Source organism: Callithrix jacchus, chromosome 12 (genome assembly GCF_049354715.1).
Source record: "Callithrix jacchus isolate 240 chromosome 12, calJac240_pri, whole genome shotgun sequence".
Taxonomy (NCBI): Eukaryota; Metazoa; Chordata; class Mammalia; order Primates; family Cebidae; genus Callithrix; species Callithrix jacchus.
This window is the reverse complement of record NC_133513.1, coordinates 79,831,785-79,858,472: the sequence shown is the minus strand read 5'-3', so window position 1 is coordinate 79,858,472 and position 26,688 is coordinate 79,831,785. Positions and strand designations below refer to the sequence as shown.

At 38.6% G+C, this 26,688-nt stretch overlaps 1 protein-coding gene and 1 long non-coding RNA gene across 8 annotated transcripts in view; one reads left to right on the top strand and one right to left on the bottom strand.

Moving 5' to 3' along the window:
* Nucleotides 1-26,688, top strand: part of SGMS1 (sphingomyelin synthase 1) — a 334,608-nt gene that overhangs the window by 129,823 nt on the left and 178,097 nt on the right. The gene's annotated exons all lie outside the window — the stretch shown is intronic.
* Nucleotides 24,434-26,688, bottom strand: part of LOC144578699 (uncharacterized) — a 64,851-nt gene continuing 62,596 nt past the window's right edge. Inside the window, exon 2 of the long non-coding RNA XR_013524987.1 lies at nucleotides 24,434-26,114. This is a non-coding gene — a long non-coding RNA (uncharacterized LOC144578699). The remainder of the gene's footprint in view (nucleotides 26,115-26,688) is intronic.

The window sequence follows — 26,688 nt, the reverse complement described above, 5'->3', positions numbered from 1 at the left end:
GAAAAAGTACAGGGTGTAATAAGTGTGTAACTTAGGATCTGCATGTAATAGGGTGATCAGAGAAAACTTACCCGGGGGGAATGACTTTTAGTGAGAGGTATAAAGGGTAAGAGGGAGAGTATAGATGGGGAAGGCAATTCTCCAGGAAGAAGAATGGGAAGATGGGGTAATAGGGAAGGAGAGGAAAGATCACAGCTCAGTTTCAGTCCTGAGCAACTGGGAGAGGGCTGGTGTCATCTCTGCAGGTAGAAAATGTTGGTGGATTGTGGTTTGGGTGGGAGTGGGTTCAGCCGGAGACGCTCCTTTCTCTTTAGGGGATGTTCTCCCCTCGATATAGTGTGTTTTGCTTCCCATTCCTGAGGCCTCTGCTCAGATGGCCCCTCAGAGAGAATTTCCCTGACCACTTCAGTTACATCACCCCCTCCCATCCCTGTTCCCCTGGGCTCTGCATCCCCTATCACTGCCTGGTGAGCGGCTTGCTGCGAGTGAACTTCTTGAGGACAGAGGTCTTTGTTTTATTCCCTGCTGTATCCATAGCACGTAGAACAGTGCCTGGCATATTGGAAGCCCTCAGTAAATACTTGTTGAATGCCTTTGGTTATGGTTTTTATGTCCTTTTCAAACTTGAGTGACTTTTTAAATTAACCTGAGGCTGGAGAAGAGAAGGGTGTAGGATTACTGTTCATTTGACATATCAGGTCTTTTTTATTTTAAGGTAGGAAGAGTAGAAAAGATGGATTTTCTTCTTTAAAAAAAATTTCAGTGTTAGACATGATAAAACAGAGCAGCTAGAAAAATGTTTGAATATTAGTTCTTTGCTCATTATAAATTGGTATAAAAATCTAGCTCTCCATCTGATATTGACTAGGTTTTTGTGCCAAATTATAACCCATTGTAATTCCTCTAAACTAATTGTTTCTATGGGAGGAGCTGTTGACTTTTTAATTTAATTTAATTTAATTTTTATTTATTTTTGAGACAAGGTCTCACTCTGTCACCCAGGATGGAGTGCAGTGGTACAATCATAGCACACTTCAACCTCTACTTCCTAGGCTCAAGCCATCCTCCCACCTCAGCCTCCCAAGTAGCTGGGACTATAGGCACACACTACCACACCCAGCTAATTTTTGCATTTTTTTTTTAAATAGAGATGGGGTTTCATCATGTTAACCATTCTGGTCATGAACTCCTGACCTCCTGCCTTGGCCTCCCAAAGTGCTGGGGTTATAGGCATGAGCCACTGCACCTGGCTAAGCTGTTGACTTTTTTATTGTATCTTTTTACTTACTGGGGAGAGGCAGGGAGGCTAAGATCAAAACTTTATCAAAAGAGAAATTTGAGGGCAGCATTCAATAAAAACAATTTTTGTTAGAGATATTTTTGGATCTTTGGGTCTCTTTATAGCTAGGAATAATAACTCAGAAACATTTTTCTAAATCTTTTTGACTTCTAGAAATAAGTCAACTGCCATTACTTTTTTAAAAAAATGAACAGGATTGACGTTTGTGCAGGAGGCTGTGTATATAGTGGTTATAAGTATAGCTATTAGACTTAGGAATCTGTTTAAATCCCTGCCTCTCCTTCCCTATTATCCTATCTTTCCATCCTTCTTTCTGGAGACTTGCCTTTTGTGACTTACTACCTGTATGAGCTTGCACAATTACTAAACTTCTTTCTTTAAATGAATATTATAAAAATTATATTATTTGGGGATTAAGATAAATATTCATTATTGTTACCATTTATAAGCTAACATAACCGATGATGATGCTAAACAGAATATAAAGGTAGAACTGTCTTAAGAAAGCTAAGTGTTATAAAATATAATTAGTCCAATCCAGTGTTCTCCAAGCTACCTAAGCTTAAGAATCTCCTCAAGGTGCTTATTAAAAATAGAGATTCTCAGGCACCTCCCAGTCTTACTGAATCATCTCTCCATGGGAGGGGCCTGGGAGCCTAGCGAGATAGGCAGGGTGATGACACACCCTGGGTTTTCTGAGCCTGTCCTGGTTTCAGGTACCCTGCATGGTGAATTCCAGATGTCTGTTTATACTTGTCAGACTGTGTCCCAATATTCAGACAGGAACTATGGTCACTGTTTATGTAGGCCGTCTTATTCAGAATCTTCTCTTTTATCAGTGCAAGTAGAACATGCTTCTAAAACACTAGAGGATGTGTAGCTACAGAGCTGCGTAGTGTCAGTGAGTGTAAGTCACTCAGCTAGCCTGACCTTCGTGTTTTCTCTGTACAAAACTTCTATGATCTTGATAATCTGCTCTGTTAAGCGCAGACAGTGACGAGGTCAACATATGTTGACAGCCCTCTGTCTTGCCCAGTCTCTCAGGCCCTAGTGACATCAGGCTGTCAGAGTGACAGTGCCTGTGGATTGTGTCTGCATGGGACAGTGAACCCTACCCTTTGTTGTCTAAGGCGAAACCCACAGAACTGCTCTTCTCTCCTGCACAAGCTGGGAACTGGGAAGCAAGTTCTCACTCCCTTACACTTAGGACAGTGTGTTCTTAATTAGCTCTTCTAGAAAAACAGCGTGTTATTTCCATATAAGCCTGCAAGTTCATTTTCCCTCTCTGGCCCAGGTTGTAAGTAAGCATTTCCCCATCAGTGACAAGGGAAGACAAACATCTAAAATTTTACTCCCAGGGCTGAGCTTTCTGTAGACATTACAAATAGAGTTCACATGTCTTTAAGAAATATAGGATTCTCACATTGAGTTAATGTGGTTCTCCTTATGCTAGACAGGGTTGGAGAACATGATTCATTGAAGATTTAAGGAATTTTCTCTGGCAGCCATTTTTTGTATTGGTCATGGTTTCATATGATTTTATTTCACTGCATTTTGGGTTGGGCTTTACCGTATCTTTCTTTCTGTTTGTGTTATGGGAGAGATTGGATATGTGATGAGAATTTTGAATATCTCTTGGGTGATAAGTTCATTTTCTGACCAGTAACAAATCAGTCCACTTTTGGGGATTATTTTTAAAATGGAAAAGTTGATGTCCATTTATAACGTTGTACATCTTTACTTCCTTAAGAAAAAGGCTGTGAGGTCTTGAGGGCATTCACATAAATACATTTGATGTTAAGGACCTGGCACCTAAAAAGGAAGTATTTCTTCTTCTTCTTTTTTTTTCTAATATTTTTCTGTGACAAAATTTTGTATCTGCACAATTTTAGAGTAGAATTCTAAAATTTTGGCAAATTTAACAACTCATTAGGAAAATGTGGAATGTGGGCAAATATTTGCTGCCCTGGGGGCATGCTGAAAAGACTAAACTTTCCACATAGAGAGAGGGCAGGGTCAGCGTGCTGGTGAGTTTGTTTTCCTTCCTTCTGTGGGCAGGTAGAAGGAACTGGGCTCTCAGCGGGAAGGCACCTCTCCTTTCCCTTACCTCCCTCAAGAGAGCTCAGTTAGGGATGAGCCTGGGCCTGTAGTATTATTTACTGACTTCTCCTGCTGTGCTGTTTTTTTTTTTTTTTTTTTTTTTTTTTTTCTTATTTGTAAATCATCTTTGTGTGGGGAGATGCTGGGGGTGGAAATCCAAGAGTCGTCTTTTTGCGGGCGGTAGAGATGATTACCCAGGTAAGCAGTTTTGATTCGTTGTAGCTACAGATTGCTATCTTATCAGTTGAGAGACCTCTGGGGGAGGAGGGACTTTGTGGCAGAGCAGCCAGGGGCCTGGGCACTCAGTTCCTGTTGCCAGCAAGGAGTCAAGGCCCACGCCAGATATTTCTAAATTGTAAATACAGTGCATTGTGAAAACATAGTCTCTGTCCACAAAGGAGACCCTCTGTTCAAAGAAACAAATGAAAAAAACCCCAACTCCTCCCTTTCCCCAGCAAACATATAACAATGATGGACAATGAAGCAAGATGTGCAGTTTGGTGGAATACCCATACTTAAAATTGTAATAGTTTGTATAATTATGTCTCATTATCTAAAACATAATCTAAGAGTTTTTCTTAGGTTTCAATGATACCATGAATTTTAACATCTTACCACATTGTCTCACCTCTTTGAAAGTAGGGTCCTGATCTCGCAGTTTCTGGAAACTCCTGTGGCACCAAACATAGGACAGAACGCCCTATCAGGACTCAGACAACTTGGTGAATTAAAGTATGACTCAGTAGATTTATGTAGGTGGAATTCTTCACTACTTGCCTTGTGGGTGTTCACATTTTGTCCATATTCATGATGTTTATTTACAAGCTGTTTTAGATCAAGATTTGCCTGCCAATTTTTTTCTTTGTGTGTGAATCATATAGAATTATCTCTGCAAATTAATTTCCTTAAACTCAGAGAAGAGGAAAAATATGTTTCATCAAGTGTTCTACCTAATTAAAAAATGTAACAAAGTATTTTTGTATATAATATGAAGTTCTATATAACATGTAGAAAACAAATATGTAAATAGTTGCCTTTTTAATTTTCAGATAATTGTGAGCCCCTTTCATTTGCTGTTAGAGTGATAGAGTTTGTGGACTTGTCCTCTCCTTTCTCTTTTCCTCGGCATTGAGGGACTTCTCAAAGGAGATGGTAGTGCACTGGACAAGAATGAGAATTTACTCCAAGTAGGGTTAAGGTGCAGGAATGTGGGGGGGCACAGCAGGGCACACTTGGGGGAAGTATATTGCCAGAGCATATATTGCAGGAGAGGATGACAAAGATAAGAGGGAAGGAGGTCATTCCTTCTGGCTGGCCCCCATAATCACTGAGACCCAAGGTTGATAGATACGCATAATGTGACCCTGAGCCTTCCTAGCATTGGTTAATGGATTCTTTGGAAAATCAGATGAGATCCCTTATTAACTCTTGAACTACCATAGAAATATTTAGGATTACATACCTGTATAATTGAGTTACTGAAATTACAGAGTAATTTTTAAAGAATTTTAATGGAACACTATTTGCAACAAAAAGAATTTCCTCAACTAATAAACCTAAACTAATGCCATTATCAAGGCATCCTGATGTTTTGATTCATGTCTCTGGAAGGATGGAAGAAAAAAGTTAGTATGTACTTAAGTTAGCAAAGGTAGTAGAAACCTGAAGCCAGTAACATAATTAAGGATTTGGAGTGCTATTTCACATGAATATTTTTCAGTGGAGTATATGAATAAAGTTAATGTGTCAAAATTTTAAGGGTTAGAGTGCATTGTAATATTAATGGAACCCAAATCAGAATCCTTATGTAGAAATTAAAGTTGTCAATATAAGTGCTTAGAAAAATACCTGGCCCATACACTCAGAGAGAGTCTGGAAGTGTTTTGATGGTGAATTAGTACCCTTTTGATTTAACCTTTTTTTAAAACCTATTTTCATTTTCATTTATTTGATTTCTTTAAATGAGAAGTAAACATACATCTTCTTTCACAGTTCTTCAGATTTCCAATTATTTTATATTTTACTATAATTTATTAGTAAATTTCTATAAACAGAATGGCAGCTATTTGATGGGAGTTTGGGCTAAATGATTTCTGAGACTTTCTCATAGATCTTTGAATTTATATGAGAAGCCTGACAAAGATCCAAGTTAAAGATACCCAAGATACCTAGGAAATCTACAACAGATCAGGTTTGTTTTTATTATTATTATTTTTTAAATTTAGATGGAGTCTTGCTTTGTCACCCAGGCTGGAGTACAGTGGCACAGTCTCAGTTCACTGAATCCTCTGCCTCCTGGGTTCAAGTGATTCTCCTGCCTCAGCCTCCTGCATAGCTGAGATTACAGGCAGGTGCCACCACACCTAGCTAAGTTGGGATTTTTTAGTAGAGATGAGTTTTCACCATGTTGGTCAGGCTGATCTTGAACTCCTGACCTCGTGATCCAGCTGCCTTGGCCTCCCAAAGTGCTGGGATTACAGGCGTGAGCCACTACACCCTGCCAATCAAGCTTGTTTTTTAAATACAATATGGGAATTTAGCCTAAGCCATATGTTTAAAATATAGCCATGTGGCATTAAGTTTTTAATTGACTAATCAAGAGAAGACGGAAATCAATCTTGTCTCACAATGTGCATTCTACCTTTTTGTTGCAACTAGATTAAGTATAATTTAAAATATGTGACAAGTTCTTGTTACCACATTTGCAAACTGAAAAAAGGTATAATTTTGTGATGTGCTACCACTGTTTAGTGTCCTACCTAAATATCCTGTCTTTGGAAAAGAATATTTATGTTTGTAATTTGCATATCTTGTCTACAGTGACAACTTTGAAGTTTGGTGAGTGTATATATAAATTGTAGAACAGGGTCATTTGAGTAGTTGAGAAAAGGATATGTATATTTCAGTGCTAAATGAGACCTTTTTGTGACTTAACTTTTAGTGGCATTCCATCATTAATGAGATTTTCCTCCTCCTTATCATCATCTGTCTTTCTTTTAGTGCTTCTTAGGTGCCAGACACCATGGTTTTTTTGTTGTTGTTGTTAGAGTTTTGTAATTGAATTCTCCCAAGAACTTTAAGAAATGGATATTCATAGTGACATTTCACGAATGAGAAAACTGAGGCTTAGGGAAGATACTTTACTTCAGAATTAGCTGTTTCGTATTTGAGTACAGGATGGTTGTGTGTCCAAAGCTATATTTTAAAATTTAATCCCAGCTGGTATCATTAAAATTACCTCTCAGAAAATGAATAATAACATACTCATGAAAATCAGTTTTTCTAACATTCTTAGCCAATTAAATAGATGGGACAAAAGTTTAATTCAATTAGCCAGTTAAGAAAAAAGTTAAAGGATTACCTGTAGGATGGCTACTATTAAAAGCAAAAATCAGAAAATAGTGCCAGGTTGTGGAGAAATTGCAAACCTTGTGGACTATTGGTGGGAATGTAAAATGGTGCAGCTGCTATGGAGAACAGTATGACGGTTCCGGAAAAAATTAAAAATAGAACAACCATATAATCCAGCAATTCCACTTCTGAGTTTAGACTTGAAAGTATTGAAAGCAGGGTCCTGAAGCTATGTTTGTACACCCCAGTTTACAGCAGCATTATTCATAATAACCAAGCAGAGGAAGCAACCCAAATATCTATGTATGGATGAATGGTAAACAAAATAGGATGTGTGCATACAATGGAATATCATTCAGCCTCAAAGAGGAAGAAAATTCTGATACTTGCTATAACATGGATGAAACTTGAAAATATTACACTAAGTGAAATAAGCTAGTCACAAAAGGAAAAATACTATATGCTTCTACATATATGAGGTTCCTAGTGTACTCATAAAGACTGAAAGTAGAATGGTAGTTTCCAGGGTCTGGGAGGGGAGTTACTGCTTAATAGGTACAGAATTTCTCTTTGGGGTGTTGAAAACATTCTGGAAATGGATGGTGGTAATGGTTGCACAGAAATGTGAATGTACTTAAAGTCATAAAACTATATGCTGAAAAATGATTAAGGTGATAAATTATGTGTATTTTGCCACAATAAAAATAATACTTAAAAAAGAAAATAAGGATTGAAGTGATTGGTTGTGAACTCCTCTTCCCTCTGAAGGATGAAAGAGATTTTATCCAATCATATCTTTCCCATGTTAAGTTACCATGATCCCCTTTCCGAAACAGCATTACTGAAAAAGTAGGGGTGGTGGGCAAGTCATTGAGACCTTGAGTTATATTTTCCTAACTCCCAACTTTCTTGAAGTCTGTGTTCTCTTCATCTTGTCCTTTTCAAAATGAATGGGCTTTTCTTAGAAACTGAATTCCCTAGAGAGTGGTATCAGCATACTTTTACTTTGAGTGTTTTAACAGCAGCTTTCTCAGCCTGAGAGGAAAAGCAAAATACAAAAATAACTTTGGACTCACATTCAAATAGGTAAATAGATATGTCCCAAGTGAAACCTGTAACTGAAAGTCATGCATTTCAGTTAGGCAGGTGAATCATCTAGACTGACCTGGTCAACTGGAGGGTCTGGAATTTAATACGCACTTGCCTTTTGGCTTCTCTTGCATTAATTCACTTGTTCTGTTCAGCTCCGTATGGGCAAGTTTAATATGATACAACACTGAAGCTTGTTTGTCATATCTCCCAGCCTTAACACTATTATGGGTTGTGTAGATTGTAATTCTTGAAAAATGAGACCTCACATTTCTTGTTAGTTGATAGCTAAATGAGCAATACAGTGGTGAATGGAGCTCACACTGAAGTGCATAATGGTCCTTATTAGAAAACTCTGTAAGTTAGAAAAGGCCAGAGAATTAGGAGCATCTGTCAGGGCTGCCCTATTGTGGGAAGAGAGTTGTGGGTGGAGCCAGAGTTCTTGCAGTTGATGGATGAGACTTGGAGAGGTTTGCATCGAGCCTTCTGGACTTCATTCTAATGACAGTGGAGAGCTGTGTTTACTTTTCAGTGTTGGGAGAAGGATGGGGGATGATTTTACCATATCCCCCCCCACTCCTTTTTTTTGAGATGGAGTCCACTCTGTCACACAGGCTGGACTGCAGTGGTGCAATCTCGGCTTACTGCAACCTCCACCTCCCAGATTAAAATGATTCTTCTGCCTCAACTTCCCGAATAGCTGGGACTACAGATGCTTACCACCACAACCAACTAATTTTTGTATTTTTAGTAGAGATGAGATTTCACCATATTGGCCAGGCTGGTCTTGAATCCCAACCTCGTGATCCACCAGCTTCAACCTCCCAGAGTGCTGGGATTACAGGTGTGAGCCATCGTGTCCAGCTTCTATCCCCGTTTTAAGGTCATTTTTATCAGTGGGTAGAAATTAGAGTTGAATCAGGGCAACCAAACAGGAGGCTGCTGTGAGTTCATGTCTACGGATGTTGGTAATGACATTAGTTGACATGCATGGAGGACTACTTACATGCCAAAAGCTTTATCCTTACTGTAGCTCTGTGAACTACATAGATGGATGACATTACTGGCACCATTTTGGAGATGAGGACATCCAGGATTAGAGAAGCTAAGCAGTTTGTTTAAGATCACACAGCTCATAATGAATTTGAGATCGTAGCCAGGCCTAGGTGTTGGTAGGGTGGAGCTGTTTTTATTCTCCCAAAGCCATGTGATCACCTGGAATGTGATATAGGAAGGCCTATGGGTTGTCTTTAAACTGGGATCTGGAAGCCATGGTCTGTTCCTACTTGGAATATATAACAGCTTCTGGACATTATTAACTGGGCTGGCTTGAGTTTTGTTGAGGAATGGGCCAAAAGGGGCATATACTAGTGCTGTGTGACTCGTTGGTTTTCTGGGTAGTGTTTGGTGATGGGCATAGTGTGGAGTGGTGGCAGAGTACACAATGTGATTCTGTTCAGTAAGTAAGCTGTATGTTGATATTTATTGATGTGAATAGGTTCATACGGTCCCATAGGCATTTGGCTGGAGGATAAAGAACAGCCATCAACCAGCAGAGTGCTTTTTATGACGTTTATGCAAGACAATGTGCTTGGTACTACTACCAGCTTGACAATAAAGGCAGAAAGACATTCAGAGCCATTAAAGAATTATTTATACCAAAATGCAAAAGCACACTTTTCAAATGTTTTGTAGGCTCTTTTCCTGCAGGCGGCAGTACAAAGCTTATGCCTCATCTACTCATAATTAGGAAAGGTGGTTTGTGGTTTTGCATAGAAGCAAGGAATTGTAATATCTGCCTGCATTGATCATGCTTCTCATGTAATACAGTGGGTTCAGTATAAAGGAAAACTGACAGGTATGGAGTACCTGCTCTTTTATTTTTAAAAATTGTTCTTTTTTTAATTAAAAAAGGAAATACATGCACATGGCTTTAAGAAGCTCTGTAAACAACAAAGAAAGTATAGAAGGTGAAAACTCTCCCTTTCATCTCAGTTCTCCCTTGCTTTCCCCAGAGGTAGGACAAATTTTCTTATGTGTTCTTCCGTATATGTTATATGTACATACAAACATGTTCTGTGTGTAATAGGCACACTATTCCAAACTTTGCTCTTTTTATTTTATAATTCTTGGAGACAATTTCATAACAGCCAGAGAAATCTCTTCCATTTATTTTAATAGCTGCACAATTTCAGTATGGAAAGGGATCAAAATGTTTTTAGCCAGCCCCCTACTTATACCTTAAAGCTTTTATAAATAATATTGAGAGGTATATCCTTATATTTGTTATTTCACACATGCTTCAGTATATCTGTAGAATAAACTTCTATGTTTGTATGTACATTTAAATATTGGGAGCCTTACTATTGGTCTGTATAAAGCTAGATATTGAACATCTGTTGTGTGAATGACCAGTCAATTTGCAGTATTTAACTTGATTAACACAATTTCTACCCTGCTTGCATTTGTGAAAAAGTACTAAACAAATATATCAGATTCTATTTAAACATTTTCTCCTAAAATTAAGGTATTTAAGCCAAATTTTATTTCAGGGAAGTACAGTTTAATCATTAATTAAGCTCTTCCATTCTTTGACAGGTACAGCACAATCTTTTTTTTTTTTAACTTTTAAGTTCAGGGATATAGGTGCAGGTTGGTTACGTAGGTGCACTGGTGTCATGGGGGTTTGTTGAACAGATTATTTCATCACACAGGTATTAAGCCTAGTATCCATTAGTTATTTTTCCTCATCCTCTTCCTCCTCCCACCCTCCACCCTCTGTAAGGCCACAGTGTGTGTTGTTTCCCTCCATGTGTTCTCATCATTTAGCTTCCACTTATAGGTGAAAACATGTGATATTTGGTTTGCTGTACCTGTGTTAGTTTGCTAAGGATAATGGCCTCCGGCTCTATCCATGTTCCTTCAAAGGACATGATCTTGTTCTTTTTTATGGCTGCATAGTATTTCATGGTACATATGTACCACATTTCCTTTATCCAGTCTACCATTGATGGGCATTTAGGTTGATTCATGTCTTTTATATTGTGAGTAATCCTGTAATGAACATAATGCATGCATGTATCTTTATAATATAATGATTTATATTCCTTTGGGTATATACCCAGTATTGGGATTGCTGGGTCAAATGGTATTTCTTTCTTTGAGTCTTTGAGGAATCAACACATTGTCTTCCACAATGGTTGAACTAATTTACACTCCCACCAACAGTTTATAAATGTTCCTTTTTCTCCAGAACCTTGCCAGCATTTCTTATTTTTTGACTTTTTACATAATAGCCATTCTGACTGCTGTGAATTGATATCTCATTGTGGTTTTGATTTGCATTTCTCTAATGATCATTGATGTTGATTTTTTCCCCTATGACTGTTGACCACATTTGCCTCTTCTTTTGAAAAGTGTCTGTGTCCTTTGTCTACTTTTTAATGGTTTTTGTTTTGTAAATTTGTTTAAGTTCCTTGTAGACTCTGGATATTACACCTTTGTCAGATGCATAGTTTGCAAAAATTTTCTCCCATACTGTAGGTTGTCTGTTTATTCTGTTGATAGTTTATTTTTTGCCGTGCAGAAACTCTTTATTTAATTAGACCACATTTGTCCATTTTTGCTTTTGTTGCAATTGCTTTTGGCATCTTTTTCATGAAATTTTTGCCTATGCCTATGTACTGAAAGGCATAGGACATTGCCTAGGTTTTCTCACAGGGCTTTTCTAGTAGTTTTGGGCTTTACATCTTGAGTTAATTTTTGTATATGGTGTAAGGAGGGGATCCAGGTTCAGTCTTCTGCATATGGCTAGCCACTTATCCTAGCACCATTTATTGAATAGGGAATCCTTTCCCCATTGCTTGTTTTTGTCAGATTTGTTGAAGGTCAGATATAGATATGCAGTCTTATTTCTGGGTTCTCTATTCTGTTTCATTTGTTTGTGTGTCTGTTTTTGTACCAGTACCATGCTGTTTGGGTTATGTAGCCCTGTAGTATAGTTTCAAAGCAGTGTAGTTATCTGGGGTAATATTGAGGTTCATTGCCTCATGCCAAGGAAATCAAGGACACAAACACACGTGGAGTGAGGTTAAGAAAGGAGGTTTAAAAGGTGAAAGAAAGAGAAGAGAAGAGTTCTCTTTCCTGCAGAGAGAGAGAGAGATGGGTGCTTGAGTGGATTTTCTGGACTGAGGTGGAGTTCTTGTTCTTTTTGATTAGGATTGCCTTAGCTGTTGGGGCTCTTTTTTGGTTTCATATAAATTTTAAAATAGTTTTCTCTAGTTCTGTGAAGAATGTAAATGGTAGTTTAATAGGAATAGCATTGAATCCAGATTGCTTTGGGAAGTATGGCCATTACGACAATATTGATTCTTCCTATCTATAAGTACAGAAAGTTTTTCCATTTTTTGTGTCATCTGTGACTTTCTTTGAGCAGTGATTTGTAGTTCTCTTCATAGAGAACTTTTACCTCCTTGGTTAGCTGGGTGAGGAACTTTCTGGTACTTAAATATGAGGAATGTGCTGAGTATCTATTAGCACAAAGTCTTTATTTTTATTTATTTATTCTTATTTATTTATTTTTAAGAGAAAAGGTTTGCTCTGTCATCCAGGCTAGAATGTAGTGATACTGTCATAACTCACTATAGCCTAGATCTGTGGGTCTCAATGATCCTCCCTCCTCAGCCTCCCAAATACCTAGGACTATAGACCCGTATTGGCATGCCCAGCTGTATTCTTTTTTAAATTTACTTTTTGTAGAGATGGGGCCTCCCCGTGTTGTCCAGCTGCTCTTGAACTCCTGGGCTCAGTTGATTCTCTTGCCTCAGCCTCCCAGAGTGCTGGAATTACAGGTGTGAGCTGGCTGTTGCTGCTGCTCCCTTTTTTTTTTTTTACTTTAAATTGCAGTTTACAGATTTGTTTTGAAAGACAGTTTGCTAAAATGTCCACTAATATCACTAATAAATAAGCAATACTTTTTACTAATTGTTCTTGTCAAGGGTGGTCTGAGCTGAGTGTAGTTATTGAGCTTTGGAACATGTGTATCTATGTTCCATAACATGATCTTGAGAGGCCATGGGGTGGGAGTACCCACTGAGTACTTATTAATAAGTAGGCCTACACCAATATTAATAAGAGCTAACATGTATGCAGTCACTACTTATGAAATCCCTGAAATGTTTTTGCCTGTTTTATGGATGAGGAAATTTGAGAAGTTGAGCCCACAGATAGTAAGTGGTAGAGTAAGGATTTGCTTCAAACCCACACCGTGAAGTTACACATTGGTCTCCACAAGAATTATTTGAGATTAGTAATACCATTTCCATTTTACCTTTGAGGAATTTGAGAATTAGAATTAAATGACTTCAACTTAGGTCTTTAAAGGTCACAGAGCTAATGAGAAACTGTATGATCTGAAATCCAGATTCTTCAGTGTCACTCATATGTGGGCTTGTCCCACATATTTCAGGACATTTAGCTATGCTGGACCCACTCACTAAATATGCCAGTAGGGACTTTGATGACTGGGCCATCTGAAAATGCCCCCACATAGTTCTAATGCCTTCTTCTAGGTATCATATTTACATTCTTAAATTCAAAGCTTGTCTTTTACCCTTTTACTATATCACCTCTCATGGCAATGTTTTGATCAATGGTAATGAAACCCAACTCTAGCTCATAATTTAGAATATTAGGAATAATTATTAAATGCAAATCATTTTAATACAGAATTGCACATAAGAGTAGCATCTCATCCAACTCTGTTTCATAGATAAAACTTGCTTTCTCTAAGACCCAGAGATGACAAAGACCTTCTTAAAGTCAAAAAGCAATTTGATAACTAACTGGACTTAACCCATATCTCTGAACTTGAGGCTATGGCCATTACTTCGCATTACCTGTTTGCTTCAGGCAAATGTATTTGACTGAGCCATGTTTATTTTTTAATGAGTGATTTTGATCTTTCAAAGGGGAACGCTTGGAGAGTTGATGTAATTGAGTTGAAACAGCACACATGGAACTGCAGAACAAGTTCACGGCTGTTTTGGAAAAGCTATTTCAAACATGGTCTTTCCCTTCAGCAGTTTTATAATGCTGGCAGAACTGGATGCTTACATGAGACTTGTCACTTTCACCCTAGCAGGTATTTGTGAATCAGGCTTCTCCCAAATTTAAGTAGGTGAAGAAGCAGGTTGAATAATCTCATATATATTAATCCTGAAAGTTCCCATGGAGGGAAAGAATTTATGGTGAATGAAAAATGTTATTGAGAACATCCACATATTTCAGAGAATTTGTTGAATGTCTGGAATTTGTGTGGAAGATGCAGTTATTTGTAAGTTCTGTGGGTGAATTGGGTATACATTTTGCCTATTGCTTATGGTGCTGGTGGTCTCCAAACCCTTTGTGTATTTTCTATGAAAGAAAACTTAAAAGATTACTCCTTATGCCCACTTCAATAATTAGATGATTGTGGTGTCCACCCTGTAGAATGAGGGTTAGAGCTTAGTTTTGGCCAATACATCCTTTCTTTTTCTGACACTCCCAGTCTCATTTGTTTAATAGTATGTCTGTAGAATATGAAATTTTTGGGAACATATTTAATGAAGAAGTTTATTCTTTATTCAGGGAAGATCACCAAATGATTGAAGCTTTAAAAAAGAAAGCATCTTTAATCACATAGAGTTGCTTGGGTCTGAAATTTAGATCATAATCAACGAACCACAGAGCTTGAGGAAACTATGACCAATGCAGAAAGGTCTCCTGGTGAATGATGGGAGAGCACTGGCAGGTGTTGGAGAAACCTCAATTATCCTGATACAAATTGAGAGGTGTTGAGGGATTTGCATTTCTTACTGACTCTGGGAAAAAGAAGTTAATTGAAGCTGTTGACAAAGGCTTTCCATTGGGGATTTATAAATCATAGAGGTTGTTTTGAAATTACTCAAGCATAGTAATGGGAAAATAATTTTTTTCTTTTATTCTTTATTCTTATATGGAGAATGAAAATGTTACTTGGGAAAAGTCTGTTTGGATTATTAACTCATTTTACAGACACCTATACTGATGTTACATTTATTTTACTTTTATGAAAGAGAGACCACTGATTAAGAAGCTTGATATTAGAGAATTTCTTCAAAAGAATAAAACAGATTTAAGGTATATCCTGGTGTTGTTTATTCTGATTTATGTGTATTTCATCTGTACCCATAGCTATGGTGTATTACTATAATCAGTGTTCTTATGATTGTGGGGAGATAGAGACAGAAACATCAATGTGGAAGAATATTTAATAGCTTAATGACCTAGAAATACATTCATCTGTTCTGAAATGAAAAAGATTATGAGGTAGTATATATAGTCATAAATTTATAAAATGAATGAATTTATAACATAAGAAACATACAAAAGTATAAGGCATGAAAATCAAAGGTATACAAAATATGCAAAAGTATTTAAAAGAATATATAAAAATTATAGAGATTAAAGTAAGCATTTTTTAATTTTTAAGTTCCATGGTATATGTGCAGGATGTGCATATTTGTTACACAGGTAAACGTGTGATATGGGGTTTCCTACGCCAGCAATCCATCACCTAGGTATTAAGCCCAGCATGTATTAGCTATTTTTCCACATGCTCTCCTTCCCACCACCCCTTTCCTGTGACACACCCTATGTGTGCTGTTCCCCTCCCTGTGTCCATGTGTTCTCATTGTTCAGCTCCTACTTATGAATGAGAGCATGCAGTGTTTGGTTTTCTGTGCCTGTATTAGTTTGGTGAGGATAATGGCTTCCAGCTCCATCCATGTCCCTCCCCCTCCTCCCCTCTCTGCCCTTTGATAGGCCCAGTTGTCTGTTGTTTCCCACTGTGCATCCGTATGTTCTCATCATTTAGTTCCCACTTACAAGTGAGAACATGTGGTATTTGGGTTTCTGTTTCTGCATTAGTTGGCTAAGGATAATGGCCTCCAACTCCATTCATGTCCCTGCAAAGGACATGATCTCATTCCTTTTTATGGCTAGATAGTATTCCATGGTGTATGTATACCATATTTTCTTTCTCTAGTCATCTTTTGGTGGACATTTAGGTTGATTCCATGTCTTTACTATTGTGAATAGTGCTGCAGTGAACATATTTGTGCATGTGTCTTTATAATAGAATTATTTATATTCCTTTGGAGATATACCCAGTAATGAGATTGCTGGGTCAAACGGTATTTCTCGTTCTAGATCTTTGAGGAGTCACACATTATCTTCCACAATGGTTGAATGAATTTACATTCCCACCAACAGTGTAAAAGCATTTGTGTCTCTGCAGCCTCACCAGCATCTGTTGTTTCTTGACTTTTTAATACTTGCCATTCTGACTGGCATGAGATGGGATCTTGTGGTTTTGATTTTCATCTCTCTAATGATCAGTGATGTCGAGCTTTTTTTCATATGTTTGTTGGCAGCATAAATGTCATCTTTTGAGAAGTGTCTATTCATGTCCTTTGCCTACTTTTTAAGGGGGATATTAGACCTTTGTTAGATGGATAGATTGCACAATTTTTCTCCCATTCTGTAGGTTGTCTGTTTGCTCTAATGATGGTTTCTTTTGCTGTGCAGGAGCTCTTTAATTAGATTCCCTTTGTCAATTTTTGCTTTTGTTGCAATTGGTTTTGATGTTTTCATTATGAAATCTTTGCCTGAACCTATGTCCTGAATGATATTTCCTTCTTCTAGGGTTTTTATAGTTTTGAGTTTTACATTTAAGTCTTTAATCCATCTTGAGTTAATTTTTGTATTAAGTGTAAGGGAAGGGATCTAGTTACAATTATCTATATATGGCTAGCCCAGTTATCCCAGCATCATTTATTACATGGAAAATCCTTTCCCCATTACTTCTTTTTGTCAGGTTTGTAAAAAATGAGATGGATCTAGAGGTGCACTCTTATTTCTGAGTTCTCTATCCTGTTCCATTGGTCTATGTGTCTGTTTTTGAGTTTGAAGTCAGGCAACATGATGCCTCTAGCTTTGTTCTTTTTGCCTGTTTTTTTGTTGTTGTTGCTCTTTTTGTTGATTTTTGTTTTTGAGACAGAGTCTTGCTCTGTTGCCCAGGCTGGAATGCAGTGGTGGTATCTTGGCTCATTGCAATCTTCGCCTCCTGGGTTGAAGTGATTCTTGTGCCTCAGCCTCCCAAATAGCTCAGACTATAGGCATGCACCACCCCACCTGGCTAATTTTTGTATTTTTAGAAGAGATGGGTTTTCTCCATGTTGGCCAGGCTGCTCTTGAACTCCTGGCGTCATGTGGTCCACCTGCCTTGGCCTCCCAAAGTGCTGGGATTACAGGTGTGAGGCATTGCACCCAGTCATGCTTTGATCTTTTTGCTTAGGGTTGTCTTGGCTATGTGGGCTCTTTTTTGGTTTCATATGAAGTTTAAAATAGTTTCTTTTCTTCTAATTCTGTGGAGTATGTCAATGGTAGTTTAATAGGAAGAATCTGTAAATTACTTTGAGCAGTATGGACATTTTAATGATATTGGTTCTTCCAACCCATAAGCATGGAATGTTTTTCCATTTGTGTCTGTCCTTTCTGATTTCCATGAGCAGTGGTTTATAGTTCTCCTTGAAGAAGTCCTTCACTTCTCTTGTTAGCTGTATTCCTGGGTATTTTATTCTCTTTGTAGCAGTTGTGAATAGGAGTTCATTCATGATTTGTCTCTTTCCTTGTCTGTTGTTGATGTATAGGAATGCTAGCAATTTGTGCACATTGATTTTGTATCCTGAGATTTTGCTAAAGTTGCTTAATAGCTTAAGAAGCTTTTGGGCTGAGACGATGGGGTTTTCTTGATATAGGATCATGTCATCTGCAAACAAAGACAATTTGACTTCCTCTTTTTTGTTTGAATACCCTTTATTTCTTTCTCTTGGTGGATTGCCATGCCAGAACTTCCAATTTTATGTTGAACAGGAGTGGTGAGAGAGGATATGCTTGTCTTGTGCTGGTTTTCAAGGAGAATGCTTACAGCTTTTGCTCATTCAGTATAAAGTTGGCTGTGGGTTTGTCATAAATGGCTCTTATTATTTTGAGGTATGTTCCTTTAATACCTAGTTTATTAAGAGTTTTTAATGTGGAGGGATGTTGAATCTTACTGAAGGCTTGTTCTGTGTCTATTGAGATTATCATGTGGTTTTTGTCTTTAGTTTTTTTTCTGTGATGAATTATGGTTATTGATTTGTGTATATTGAACCAGCCTTGCATCCCAGGGATGAAGCCAACTTGAACATGGTGGGTAAGCTTTTTGATGTGCTTCTGGATTCAGTTTGCCAGTATTTTGTTGGGGATTTTTGCATAGATGTTCCTCAAGGATTTTGGCTTGAAGGTTTCTTTTTTTGTATTAGCTCTGCCAGATTTGGTATTAAAATGATGCTGGCCTCATAAAATGAGTTAGGGAGGAGTTCCTTCTCTTTGACTGTAATAGTTTCAGAAGAAATACTACCAGCTCCTCTTTGTACCTCTGGTAAGATTCAGCTGTTAATCTGTCTGGTCCTGGGTTTGTTTGGTTTCTGAGCTCTTTATTACGCCTCAATTTCAGAACTCATTATTGGTCTATTCAGGGAGTCAATTTCTTTCTAGTTTAGTTTTGAGAAGGTGTATGTGTCTAGGAATTTATCCATTTCTTCTAGATTTTTCCAAATTTTTTTTTCACAGAAGTGTTTATGGTATTCTCTGATGGTTATTAGTATTTCTTTAGGGTCTGCAGTGATATCCCCTTTATCACTTTTGTTGTGTCTAGTTGATTCTTCTCGCTTTTCTTCTTTATTAGTCTAGCTAGTGGTCTATTTTATTAATTTTTTCCAAAAAACCTAGCTCCTGTATTTGTTGATTGTTTCGAACAGTTTTTTTGTGTCTCTGTCTCCTTCAGTTCCACTCTGATCTTGGTTATTTTTTGTCTTCTGCTAGCTTTGGGGTTTGTTTGCTCTTGCTTCTCTAGTTCTTTTAGTTGTGATGTTAGCATGTCTATTTGAGAACTTTCAAGCTTTTTGATATGATCATCTAATGCTACAAATTTTCCTTTTAATGCTGCTTTAGCTGTGCCCCAGAGATTCTGATGCATTGTCTCTTTGTTCTCATTAGTTTCAAAGAACTTCTTGGTTTTTGCCTTGATTTCACTATTTACTCAGGTGGCATCCAGGAGCAGGTTGATCCATTTCCATGTAGTTGTGTGGTTTTGAGTGAGTTTCTTAATCTTGAGTTCTAATTTGATTTTGCTGTGTTTCGAGAGGCTGTTTGTTATGATTTCAGTACTTTTTCATTTGCTGAGGAGTGTTTTACTTCAATTATGTTATCAATTTTAGAGTAAGTTGCCATGTGGCATTGAGAAGAATGTATATTCTGTTGTTTTGGGGAGAAGAGTTCTGTAGATGTCTATCAGGTCCGCTTGATTAAGAGCTGAGTTCAAGTCCTGAATATCTTTGTTAATTTTCTCTCTCAATGATCTGTCTAATATTGACAATGGGATGTTAAGAGTCACCCACTGTTAAACTGGGGGAGTCTAAGTCTCTTTGTAGGTCTTTAAGAACTTGTTTTATGAATCTGGCCAGGTGTGCTGGCTCATGCTTGTAATCCCAACATCTTGGGGGGCTGAGATGGTTGTACCACTTGAGGTCAGGAGTTCGAGACCAGTGTGGACAACATGGTGAAACCCCACCTCTACTAAAAATTAGCCAAGTATGGTGGTACATGCCTGTAATCACAGCTACTCAGGAGGCTGAGGCAGGAGAATCATCACTTGAACCCCAGAGGCAGAGGTTGTAATGAGCTGAGATCATGCCACTTCACTCCAATCTGGGTGCTAGAGTGAGACTCTGTTTCAAAAAAACAAAGAACAAAAAACAAAAAACCCAAAACTTGTTTTATGAATCTAGGTGCTCCTGTATTGGGTGCATATATATATTTAGGATAGTTAACTCTTCTTGTTGAATTAAACCCTTTACTATGTAATGCCCATCTTTGTCTTTTTTGATATTTGTTGGTTTAAAGCCTGTTTTGTCAGAAACTAGGATTGCAACCCCTGCCTTTTTCTGCCTTCCATTTGCTTGGTAAATTTTCCTCATCCCTTTATTTTGAGCCTATGTGTGTCTATGCACATGAGATATGTCTCTTGAATACAGCACACAGATGGGTCATGACTCTATCCAGCTTGCCATTATATATCTTTTATTGGGCATTCAGTCCATTTACATTTAAGGATAATTTGTTATATGTGAATTTGATCCTGTCATCATGATGCTAGCTGGTTATTTTGCAGACTTGTTAATGTAGTTGCTTCATAGTGTCATTGGTCTGTGTACTTCAGTGTGATTTTGCACTGACTGGTACCACTTTTTATTTTCCTTATTTCATGCTTCCTTCAGGAACTCTTGAAAGGCAGGCCTGGTGATTATGAATTCTCTGTGTTTGCTTGTCTGAAAAGGATTTTGTTCTTTGCTTGTGAAGCTTAGTTTGGTCATATGTGAAAGTCTGGGTTGGAAGTTCTTTTCTTTAAGAATGTTGACTATCAGCCCCCAATCTCTTCTGTCTTGTAGGGTTTCCACTTAGAGTTCTGCTATTAGTCTGATTGGCTTCCCTTTGTAGGTTGCCTGGTCTTTCTCTCTAGCTGCCCTTAACATTTTTTTCCTTCACTTTGACCTTGGAGAATCTGATGATTATGTGTCTTGGGATTGATCTTTTCCTGGAGCATTTTAGTGGTGTTCTCTGTATTTCCTGAATTTGAATGTTGGCCTGTCTTGGTAGGTTGGGAAGTTCTCCTGAATTATATCTTGAAGTATGCTTCCAACTTGGTTCCATTCTTTCTGTCTCTTTCAGGTACCCCAATCAGTTGTAGGTTTGATCTTTTTACATAATCCAATAGTTCTCAGAGGTTTTGTTCATTCCTTTTTCTTTAATCTTTTCTACATATCTTATTTCAGGAAGATAGTCTTCAAGCTTTGACATTCTTTCCTCTGCTTGGTCGATTTGGCTATTGATACTTGCGGTGGCATTGTGAAGTTCTCATGTTGTGTTTTTCAGCTCCATCAGATCATATATGTTCCTCTCTAAACTGGTTATTCTGGTTAACAGCTTCTGTAATGTTTTATCATGGTTCTTAGCTTCTTTGCATTGGGTTAGAACATACTCCTTTAGCTCAGTGAACTTTGTTATTATTCCACTTCTGAAGCCTATTTCTGTCAGTTCATCCATCTCAGCCTCAGTCCAGTTCTGTTCCCTTGCTGGAGAAGTCGTTGCAATCATTTGGAGAAGAGGCATTCTGACTTTTTGAGTTTTCAGAGTCTTTGTGTTGATTGTTTAATATCTGTGAGCATATCTACCTTCAATCTTTGAGGCTGCTGACCTTTGGATGGGGTTTTGTGGGGTCTTTTTTGTTGATGTTGTCTTGCTTTCTTTTCTTTTCTTTTTTTTCTTTTTTACAGTCAGGCCCTTCTGTAGGCCTGCTGTGGTTTGCTAGGGGGTCCACTTCAGACCCTATTTGCCTCAGTCCCTTTCCTACCCAGAGGTGTTACCAGTGGAGGCTGCAGAACAGCAAAGATAGCTTCCTGCTTCTTCCTCTGGGAGTTCTGTCCCAGAAGGGCACTGACCTGATGCTGGTTGGAACACTCTTGTATAAGATGTGTGGCAACCCCTTTTGGGCCATCTCACCCAGTCATGAGTCAGAAGACAAGGGAGCCCTTAATGAAGCAGTCTGGCTGCCTCTTGGCGAAGTGGGTGTGCTGTACTAGAAGCAGTCCCCTTGGTCCAGACTGCCCAGACTCCATCCAGACTGCCCAGAATATTCAGAGCCAGCATAAAGGAAAGACTAAGTCTGCTGAATTGCAGAGGCTGTGTCTGGCCCTCCCCACAGGGGCTCCATCTCAGGGAGATCAGAGTTTTGTTCATAGGCCCCTGGCTGGGGTTGCTGAAATTCCTGCAGGAAGGCCCTGCCCAGTGAAGAGGGATGGATCTGGGTCCCACCTAAAGAAACAGTCTGGCCATGATCTGCCCCAGCTGCTGTGCTGTGTTGTGGGGAATTCCTTCTGGTCTAAATTATCCAGTCTCTCTAGCACTAGCAGGGGAAAACAGCTGACTAGGGCCTCAGTGAAGGTGGCTGGCTCTCCCTACAGAAACTTGGTCCTCTTAGGTAGTCTCCCGCCTGCTGCCACTAGCTGCAAGCCAAGAGGCCACTGAGAGTCTGCACAGCTCTGTGTTTGAGACCCAGGGCCTTGGTGATGTGGACTCATGAGGGATCTCCTGATCCATGGTTGCACATATCTGTGGAAAAATCATGGATTCCTAGGCAGGGTAGCGTAATCACTCACTGTCTCCTCTGGCTGGGCTTGGGAGCTCCCCTTGCCCTGTGCAGCTCTTGGGTGGGCTGTGGCTCCACCCTGCTTTTTATCACTTTCCATGGGTCACGCCAACTACCTAGTCAGTCCCAGTGAGAGAATCTGGATACCTCAGCTGAAGGTGCAAGTTTCATTCACTGTTTTCATTCTGCTCGGTGGGAACTGCTGACTGCAGCTGCTTCTAAGTGACCAGGTAAGGTTTATGTAGCACTAGATGCCAGGCACTATTCTTGGTGCTTAAGATATATATCAGTGAATCGACTGCTAATACCCTTGTTTTCTTTAAGACCTAGCTCAATATCATGTGGACCAGAAAGCTTTTGCTGAACCACCAATGTGGGTGAGGTACTCTCCTGTGAAGTATCCTCTCATGTAGTACTCACTACGTGAGTCACGTTCCTGTATACTATAAGCATTGATCTTTTTTCTTTGTTTTAGGTTGAAAATAATGTCATAAATAAGTCTGTTTGATGAGAAAGAAGAACTAATAGAATGTAAAAGGCTAAAGGGATATAAAAGAAAGATAATGAAATGAGTTTTACAAAAATATTTCTAATTAGAGTCCTTTAAATGGGATGCTTCTCATGAGCCAGTAAATTATTATATGATTTTATAAAAGAAATAGATTCTTTCTAAGATGTACTTCAGTTGTAGAAATCAAGAAATACTTGTGGTGTTGCTCTTTTATCTATGAGGAATATCTATGCATCCATTAAAGTATATAATGATGTATATAAGAAAAGATATAAAGTATATAATGATGTATATGAAAAAAGATATACATCAGTGAATCAAAAATTTTCCCTTGGTGGTGCTCTAAAAAAGACCAGTAAGAAACGTTTCAAAATGTACGTGCTTTTGACCAAGGGCAAATTACAAATTATTTGTGATTTTTATTGCTTGTGCATTTTTATTTTCTAAATATTTCTCAGTGACATCGATTACTTTTGAAAACATGGGAAAAGTAAGAAAAAAAGTATAATACAGTTCAGAAACATTTTCACTTACTAAAGGAGAAAAAAACATTTAGCTCAGAAAGTTACTTTTCTGTTAACTGAACAATTAAGTCTCCAATATGTTGTTCAATATCCAAGAGTTTTGCTAGATTTCTGTTTTGACATGGGGCTCCTAAGGGACACGATGCATGGTAGCCCATAGTTGCTACTGCTTTAATTATGCAAATCTAGGACATGAGGGCAGTGAGTGAGTACATGAATGATTCTTGGGCACCTGAGATTATACTTGCTAGTAAGGTCCTCTTTGTCCATACATATGGTTGACCTGGATGGACACTTAACTTTTCAGCTGAAGAATACACTCGATGGAGAGAACCCAAGAGCCAAACTAAGTGAATCAGTTTCACTAGAACATTAATTTCTAAGGTGTAGTCCTTGGAGTTCTGAAGAGCAAAAGATGGTGTATTACTGGAGATTCACTATACTCATTAACATATTTAAAGTTGGAGAAATTCTGGAGCAAAGAAACAAAGGTAATTGCAGCCAAAAAAGGTTTTTTAATGGGATGCAACTGGCATCTAGGAACTGGCTATTGAGGGTGGATGATCCCTGAACAGAAAGGTTGGACATTGAATGGGAGAAAGAGGAGACTGATCTTACTGATCACGGTGGTTCCTGTAAAGGTATGGGAGTAACATGAAATCTTTAATTCCTCAAATCTAATTACACTATGTGGTTGTAATAGGGGCAGTTTTACATATGTGAAAAGCTTGAAATGGTCTCCTAATTGAATAGATTATTGTAGCTTTGAAAAATTGTTTTTTAATAACATTTTTTTGTAAAATACAAAAATAAGTTCCTATTTCAAATCTCAGTAGGAGACTTTAATTGCAAGAATCTTTATGATTTCTGCTGTGTAACTTCTTTGTTTAAATGTATTTTTATGCATCATGTTACTTACATAAAAATTCCTCTGTTGATTTTCAGTTGATATATTTTCTTATAATATTTAGAAAAACGAATGATCCAGTTAACGTCCTATTCACTGATTCTGTGAAGAGGAATCATTTGGCTTTATTTTCTTCTTAATGTCTACAATATTTCTTTTAAAGAAGTCTTATCAAGGGATGGGTAAAGAATTTTAAGCCCCTATTATGGAGAGTTCAAAGTCTCCAAGGATTTAGAAATTTTTGCTTACAAATACATGCATTACTTTGCTAATTTAGAGGTAGAGCTATTTAGTTCAGAAAACTAAGTATAAAGTCATTATATTAGGGACAAAAGTATTTTATTTATTAATAAACAAGATTCCTTTACTTTCTTGGTTATGTGTTCCAGCTGTCTTCGTTGCATGGATCTGACTGTGCGTTTAGCTATGTTTTTACACACATGTACTATCTTCTACATGCATTTACTTGGATTTTATTTACATTATATCTGTTAAGAAGCAGATTCATGACATACATTTATGCAGTTGGAATTCAAGGCTGTCCATCAGTTGTTACCCACTGATGTACATAACAGACTGGGAATACAACTTGCTTTACAAATGAAATTGCTGTTATGTCCATGTCATTGCCATTTGTTTATTACCATCTGTATCACTCTGTCTGGACTGCGTGATCTATGTATTAGTCTACCCTTACAATGCTGTAAAGAACTCCTGGAGACTAGGAAATTTATAAAGAAAAGAGGTTTAATCACCTCACAGTTCTGTGAGCTGTACAGGCTTCTGCTTCTTGGGAGACCCCAGAAAACTTACAATCATGGCAGAAAGTGAGGGGAAACCAAGCATATCTTCACATGGCTGGCAAGAGAAAGAGAGGGAAGAGGTGATACAAATGCTTTAGCAAGTAGATCTCGTGAGAACTCTATCATGAGACAGCACTAGGGAGATGGTGCTAAACCATTAAAAACCACACCCATAATCTATCCTCTTCCCACCAGGCCCACCTCCAACATTGGGAATTAAAAGTCAGCATGAGATTGCGTGGTTACACATAGCCAAAGCATGTCATTCTTCCCCTGGCTCCTCTCAAATCTCATGTACTTCTCACATTTCAAAACACGATCATGCCTTCCCAACAGTACCCCAAAGTCCTAACTTGTGCCAGCATTAACTCAAAAGCCCAGGTCCAAAGTCTCATCTGAGACAAGGCAAGTCACTTTCACTTATTGTTGGGGTCCGGCACATCTGCCGGGGGGCTGCCAACCTGCGGGAGTCCCTGAGACCACCAACGTAGATGTCTCATTCAACCTGAGGGAGAGAGTGCAAGGAAGTGAAAGAAGAAAGAAAAGCAGAGTCTGGAGGTCTGCGTGACTTGTAGTCAAGCAGCAGCTTTATTTTTATGGGTTACAGCCTTTATACCTTTTTTCTTGTTACATTTACTTTAGCTCAGCATTTACTTTAGCTTAGCATTTACTTTAGCTCAGCAGAAAAAGGGGGGTAAACATAAAAGGGAACAGAAACCACGTAAAAATAGTTATCAGGGGCTTGTGATAAAAGCTCACAAAGCAGTTTAAAGGGGCTTGTGGTAATAGCTTACAAATTAGTTTAAAGGTTAATATATGTTTTTTAAGAGTACACAGTGCAATCAAACAATGGTGTCCTCATGGTGGCTTGTTAATTATGTTTTCCATCAGGAGGTAGAGCAAAGGCTCAGCTCCTGAGAAAATATGGGCAGGGGTCCTTGCCCCTCTCAGGCATCTCAATTGCAGCAAGTCTGTTGCTTACACAGAGTGGGGGGATATGAAAGCAGTTAGCACAATGCCCTCGTAAACTGCAGGCCTTTGCTCTGTATCTTGTTTTTGCCTCAGTGGCTCAGCTTGCAACCCTTGCCTCAACTCGACAGCCCTCGAGAGTGGGGGGAGAGCAGATAGGTCCAGCAGCCAAATAGGGCGAGTCACGCTAGCTGTCTCAAGCCTTTGGCGCGAACGCTGCAATTTATCAGCCTGTAAAATAAAAAACAAGTTATTTATTTCCAAGATACAGTGGGAGTACATGCATTGGGTATATGCTCCCATTCCAAAAGGAAGAGATTGGCCAAAACAAAGGGCCTATAGGCCCCATGCAAGTCTGAAACCCAGCAGAGCAGTCATTAAAAACTTCCAAAACAATCTTCTTTGTCTCTGTAACTCACATTCAGGGCACATTGATGCATGGCATGGTCTTCCAAGTTTTGAGCAGCTCACTCCTGTGGCTCTGCAGGGCTTAGCCCTTGAGACTGCTTTCATAGACTGGCATTGAGTGCCTCTGGCTTTTCCGAATGCATGGTGCAAGCAGTTGGTGGATCTACCATTCTGGGGTTTGGAGGAAGGCAGCCCTCCTCTCGCAGCTTCACTAAGCAGTACCCCGGTGGGGACTCTGTGGGGGATCCAACCCTACATTTTCCCTCTGCACTACCTTAGTAGAGGTTCTCCATGAGGGCTCTGCCCATGCAGCAGACTTCTGTCTAGACATCCAGATGATTCCATACAACTACTGAAATTTAGGCAGAGGCTCTCAAGCCTCAACTTTAGACCCTTG